The 6,788-nt window shown below is 46.2% G+C and overlaps 1 protein-coding gene across 1 annotated transcript in view; it reads right to left on the minus strand.

Annotated features, from left to right (window-relative positions):
- TMEM100 (transmembrane protein 100) overlaps nucleotides 1-790 on the minus strand; it is a 92,090-nt gene extending 91,300 nt beyond the window's left edge. The window contains exon 1 of the mRNA XM_068261883.1: nucleotides 692-790. The gene's annotated coding sequence lies outside the window, so the exon portion shown is untranslated. The remainder of the gene's footprint in view (nucleotides 1-691) is intronic.
- Between the last annotated feature and the right edge of the window lie 5,998 nt (nucleotides 791-6,788).

Raw genomic sequence — 6,788 nt, forward strand, 5'->3', positions numbered from 1 at the left:
TATGGCAGTACCCAAAGTACAGCAGCACCTGCTATTTTTCTCAGCAGATAAGTTAGGGTTAGGTATCTCTTGTGGAGGTTGGTTAGGGTACGGCATAGGTTAGGGTGGTCGGTTACAGTTAGCCATAGGTTGGGTGGTCTGTTAATCTTTGGCTTAGGTGGGAGTGTGTTAGTTAGGATTAGGCAATGGTTGGGGGGGAGGGGGGGGCAGTTGGGCTTAGACATCAGTTGTGAGGTTGGTTAGGTTTAGACATTTGGTTAGGGTTAGGCATTGGTTGGAGGGTTGGTTAGGGTTAAGAATCGGTTGGGGGGGGGGGGTAGTTAGGTTTAGGTAACGATTAGGGGGGTTGGTTGTGAATCAGATAGAAGAAAGAAATCATTTATGAAAAAAAAATGTAAATGAAAAAAAAATAAGCATCCCACATGATGTTAATTTTTTTTTTTTTTTTGCAATAAAGTTAGTTAAGTATTCATTGTTATTTTCACCACAGTTCCTCTTTAAATCCATTAAATGGCAATCTTGTAGTTTAGCTCAGCAGACAGGCCAAGCGAGCGTGTTCTAAATCCAGTGGGACATCTGCTGCAGGTCAGCTCAGCTACTGTACATGTCTGCGTAATGTTTTCATCGTGTCACCCGCACCCGCTCGCTAATCCCTTCTCCTTCCTTTCACTGGCTCGTTTTGTGAACTTACTAACTCCTCTCTCCAGGAAAACATTCTGGCCACTTCCGTCCGTGCTTCCTCTGTGATGACGTCCGAGAGCTGCCTCTCCTGCCTGGCCCGCGGTGGGGGAGGCTTCTGCTGCAGATACGAGAGCTGTCATAAACAATAACTGATGGCCCTGCTGACAAGCGGCTATCTGATGGCCAACAGGTGTTCCCAGCCAGTGAGTCACTCACGTGGTGCGGCGGGCCGGGCGGCTCAGGCAAGCTGCAGCTAATATCTTGTGCCATTTAGCACCACAGATAGACTGGGGCAGGGGCGTAACTAGAAATCACTGGGCCCCCCTGCGAATATTTGGATGGGGCCCCCCCATAGGTGCCAAATAATCGTAATGAGGCAGCGTTTCACTGTGAATTAATTGTAAAGTGGGCAGCATTTTACCAGACAATCGTAATGTGGGCCAGAAAATCATAATGTGGGCAGAGTTCACCAGAAAATCGTAATGTGGGCCTTTAGAAAATCGTAATGTGGGCAGAGTTCACCAGAAAATCGTAATGTGGGCAGTTCACCAGAAAATCGCAATGTGGGCAGCAGTCACCAGAAAATCGCCATGTGGGCAGCAGTCACCAGAAAATCGCAATGTGGGCATCAGTCACCAGAAAATCGTAATGTGGGCCTTTAGAAAATCGTAATGTGGGCAGAGTTCACCAGAAAATCGTAATGTGGGCAGTTCACCAGAAAATCGCAATGTGGGCAGCAGTCACCAGAAAATCGCCATGTGGGCAGCAGTCACCAGAAAATCGCAATGTGGGCATCAGTCACCAGAAAATCGCATTGTGAGCAGCAGACACCAGAAAATCGCAATGTGGGCAGCAGTGACCAGAAAATCCTAATGTGGGCAGCAGTCACCAGAAAATCGCAATGTGGGCAGCAGTGACCAGAAAATCCTAATGTGGGCAGCAGTCCCTAGAAAATCGCAATGTGGGCAGCAGTCACCAGAAAATCGCAATGTGGGCAGCAGTCACCAGAAAATCCTAATGTGGGCAGCATACACTAGAAAATCGTAATGTGGGCAGCAGACACCTGAAAATCGTAATGTGGGCAGCAGACACCTGAAAATCGCAATGTGGGCAGCAGTGACCAGAAAATCGCAATGTGGGCAGCAGACACCAGAAAATCGCAATGTGGGCAGCAGACACCAGAAAATCATAATGTGGGCAGCAGACACCAGAAAATCGTAATGTGGGCAGCAGGCACCTGAAAATCGTAATGTGGGCAGCAGACACCAGAAAATCATAATATGGGCAGCAGACACCTGAAAATCGTAATGTGGGCAGCAGACACCAGAAAATCATAATATGGGCAGCAGACACCAGAAAATCATAATATGGGCAGCAGACACCTGAAAATCGTAATGTGGGCAGCAGACACCAGAAAATCGCAATGTGGGCAGCAGTGACCAGAAAATCCTAATGTGGGCAGCAGTCACCAGAAAATCGCAATGTGGGCAGCAGTGACCAGAAAATCCTAATGTGGGCAGCAGTCACCAGAAAATCGCAATATGGGCAGCAGTGACCAGAAAATCGTAATGTGGGCAGCAGACACCTGTAAATCGTAATGTAGGCAGCAGACACCAGAAAATCGCAATGTGGGCAGCAGTGACCAGAAAATCCTAATGTGGGCAGCAGACACCAGAAAATCGCAATGTGGGCAGCAGACACCTGAAAATCGTAATGTGGGCAGCAGACACCAGAAAATCATAATGTGTGCAGCAGACACCTGAAAATCACAATGTAGGCAGCAGACACTAGAAAAAAAAATGCACCTGTGAAAAAAAACCAATTCACTTACCTGACAGAAGTCTCCTCCTCTCCCGGCATCTGGCTCGCAGCTTCCCGAGTCCTCCTGCAGCACATCTCCCGCGCTGACAGGCAGAGTGCAGGGCTACGGCAAGATGGCTGCCGAAGCCCTGTGCTAGAGACACAAATAGTCTCCAGAGCAGGGCTTCTTCGGCGGCCATCTTGCCGTAGCCCTGCTCTGCCTGCCGGAGACTATGCAGGCTGCTGGAGCGGGGCTGCGTGGAATGAACTGGCGCAGCATCTATTAGACGCTGCGGCCAGTTGAGCACCTTGCTGGGGGGTCCAGAGCAGCGCTCCCCCACGCACAGTGAGCGGGCCCCAGAGCAGCCCCGGGCCCCCCTGCGGCTGAGGGGGTCGCATCCCCGGTAGGTACGCCGGTGGACTGGGGGGAGGAGGGGGTGTTGGGGGGGGGGTTAATTTGAGTAGGGATGTCAGAATGAAATGCCTATTTATGATTTCGATGAAATACCTGCAAAGGCTATCATTCATAAAGCGTTCCTGCATGCGGAAATGCTAAAAACAGTCGACTTTACCGACCACTGAGCAAAATGTGTATTCATAAAGGCTGTTTCCGCATGCGAAGCCGACTTTTCCGAGCAGAGCGATAAATTACTGCATTGTGCGGTGATTCTATGCGGAAATGTAACAAAATGTAAATTCATAAAAAGTTACGCAAGCGGTATGCGGACGGGGATTACCTTCCCCTGGATGTAGCGATAAGCATGCGGAATACATGTAAGTGAATGGGACAGACCTCCCAAGCAGCAGCAGAGAGAACACAGCATGGAGGGACTCGGCCAGCTTCTCCTGTTTCCACATGCCTACCGACAGCCTGTTCCAGAAAAACTCTGCACTTGTACAGCAACAGGCAACATTTTTATAAATGACCACCCAGAAGTGTAAAATACCGACAGCGGTGTTTTCCCGCACAAACTTTTGTTACCGACAACACTTTCATAAATGATAGCCTAAGTGTCTTTCAGATTCCACCGAATGTCCGATATCCGCATGATGTTAATTTTTTTTTTGTTAATAAAGTTGCAAGATTTTTTGCAAGTTTACACTATTATGCGGAAACCACACTTCTGATTGGGAACCGTGGTAAACTTCTGCTTTCTCTGATTGGCCTAAGGTGGCCACTAACAATTAGGCAATGGTTGGGGGAGGGGGGGCAGGTGGGCTTAGGCATCAGTTGGGGGGGTTAGTTAGGTTTAGACATTGGTTAAGGGAGTTGGTTGGGGGGTTGGTTAGGTTAGGCATCGATTGGGCGGTTAGTTGGCGTTAGACATTGGTTGGGGGCGTTGGTTGGTGGGTTGGTTAGGTTTAGGCATTGGTTGGGGGGTTTGTTAGGGTTAGGCATCGACTAGGGGGGTTGGTTGGGGTTAGACATCGGTTAAAATCTGCATTCTCTGATTGGTCCAATGCGTCTGAGTTTTGTGATTGGGCAAAAATTTCCGAGCTGCGGTAATTTCCACAGTAACCAATCAGAAACTCGGAAATCCGCTGAAATTTTCCAACCATCCCTAGTGTGTTACAGCAAGCCAGTAGCGAAAATAATCTTATGATATATTGATTTGCATGTGTAGTACAGATAAGAAAGAGAACATTAGTAGCAAAGGAAAGATTCTCATATTGTTTCCCAGTACAGGAAAAGTTAAAACACTTTTGCATAGATAACAGCAGGGATGCTCATCATGAGTAACTCGTCACGAGCCGTTTTTTGGGGTCGTAATCGGCATAGCGTTTGCCTCTCGATCACGATTGCCGATCACGTGATCACTAGTTGGTATTCGTGATTAAAAACCCTCTGACCTTAGCGGTTAATAGCAAAGCCCCCTTACATGCTAGAAACACCAAATTTGCCAGATATGTTAAGGAGAACAGTGGGAACAAGAGCAAAATACATTTTCAAAAAAACCTTATAGTTTTTTTTTTGAGAAAATCGATTTTAAAGTTTCCTTTGAAACTTTAAAATTGATTTTCTCAAAAACTACAAGGTCTTTTTGAAAAATGTTTTTCCAGTTGTTCTCACTGTACTTCTTAACATATCTGTTAAATGTTGGTTGGTTGTGTTTCTAGCATGTTAGGGGGGTTTGCTATTAACCGTTAAAATTGGCAGGTTTTTAACATTTTAATTACATGTGGTTATTCGACTGAAAACTGCACTCGAGTCGGATATCCCTTTCTACTCGTGAGCGTGATCACGAGTCAATTCATAAGTGGGCAGAGTCGAATGTGTGATCACTCGAATTAGTGATTGGGGGTATCCGAGCACCACTAGATAACAGTTGTTGTCTATGCAAAAGAGCTTCTCTGAGCTATTCCACCCACTGGGTCGAATACAGTCCTGTTTTCTAAAGCACTTAAATAGTCAAGCAACAATAAGAGACAGCTTGAGATAAGGTTTTACTGCAGGAAAGTTTAAAGGGTCATTGTTTATGCTTGTTTTATATAACTTAAAAGACAGAGTGTGCTTCCTAAACTGCAAATATGAGAGAACGATGCAATGTTACATAAAAAAATAAAATAAAAGCTATATAACTGAAAATAAAAATATGAGACTCTTTTATTTGCTAATAATGTTCTATTCATTATCCATACTACACACACAATGCATTATATAAGAAGGGTTTTTTTCTCTTCAGGTTTGCTTTAAGGGAGTCCTCCGGTTCACGGTTGTGTTGAGGGAGAATATTGGTTCATTTTGGAGCCCCAGATGAGGCTTCCTTTGTTTCAACCTCCCCCTCCTGATCAAAATTCGTTTGTTTTGCTGATACCATTAACACATTGATAAATTATACATAGAAATTATGTTATTTCTGAAAATTAGCCTACAGATATGTAAAATATTACCAGGCTAAATACACCTCCCCAACCCAATCTCACTGAACCCTCATACAAACCATTCAATATAATTGTCATGCGACGATACAACACATTGATAGCACAACGTTTCGGGCAAAGGCCTTTTCTCAAGTGCTTCCTAGCACGTTTCCTAGAAGCGGTGTGCTATCATTGTGTTGTATCTCCGCATGATGGATTAAAGATAGTTTTTGGATATATATTCTTCATTTGGTTCAAGTCCTATATGGCATATTTTTGGTTTAGCAGGTACAGGGGGACAACCGCCGGCTGAGTCTCATCACAGCGAGCCGACTGACGCCACAACGCGTTTCGGCGTTTAGCCACACCTTCTACAGGTGACGCGGCGGCATGACGGCAAGGCTTATAAGCATATGCTCATTGGGCTAAATGACGCCCAGTGGGAGGGTTAAGATCTACCAGGTTTGTCAATCCTGATTGGCCCAGTAGGCTGCCTGTAGAGATAGCTCGAACCTCCGATTTTAGGTTTGCGAACCTCGAACACGAACTTCCGCAAAAGTTTGCGTTCGTGCGAACTTTGCAATAGACTTCAATAGGCAGTCGAACTTTCGAAACTTCAAACATTAATTCTGGCTACAAAGGTGATGGAAAAGATGTTTCAAGGGGTCTAACACCTGAAGGGGGGCATGGCGGAGTGGGATACACGGCAAAAGTCCCAGGAAAAAAATCAGGATTTGACGCACAGCAGCGTTTTAAGGGCAGAAATCACTTTGCATGCTAAATTCGAGGCATAAAGTGCCTTAAAACATCTTGCATGTGTATACATCAATCAGGTAGTGTAATTAGTGTACTGCTTCATACTGACACACCAAACTCACTGTGTAACGCACCACACACAGTTGTTTGTGTAGTGATGGCCGTGCTGGACTGGTGCACACAATGGCGAGAGTGCAGGCGATATGGTCGCCTAGCTGAGGTAACTCAATGACAGAACAACAGTGACTGTCCAGCTGATTGAATTTGGTCTGTCCACAATGAAGCAACGACCTTATTATCTTACGTGTGCCCCCCAACGCATTCCTATAGCCAGCGGTCATTGCTTCATTGTGATACGCAAGCCCCTTCACCGCCGCAGGGTAACGATCATGAAGGGAAATTGACACATGTACTTGCCTTTTGTTTTTTTTGTTGCAGCCGCAGTGCAGCCAGAAAAATTAGGCAGGCATGTACACGCACCAGAAAAAAATTGTATTGTTTTTGTTAGCGGCGCTGCTAGCAGCGACCTTAAAAATTCAGGAATCCACCTGGAGTCCTGGACCCTGTTGGTGGTGGTGGAGAAGGCAGTTAAGCGGCCTGCAGGCAGAGATGCTGTGTGGGGACTGGGGACCGACTTAGTCTTTGGGCAGGCAGTCACACGGCGTGCAGGCAGATAACTGTGTGCAGGA

Source organism: Hyperolius riggenbachi, chromosome 12 (genome assembly GCF_040937935.1).
Source record: "Hyperolius riggenbachi isolate aHypRig1 chromosome 12, aHypRig1.pri, whole genome shotgun sequence".
NCBI lineage: Eukaryota > Metazoa > Chordata > Amphibia > Anura > Hyperoliidae > Hyperolius > Hyperolius riggenbachi.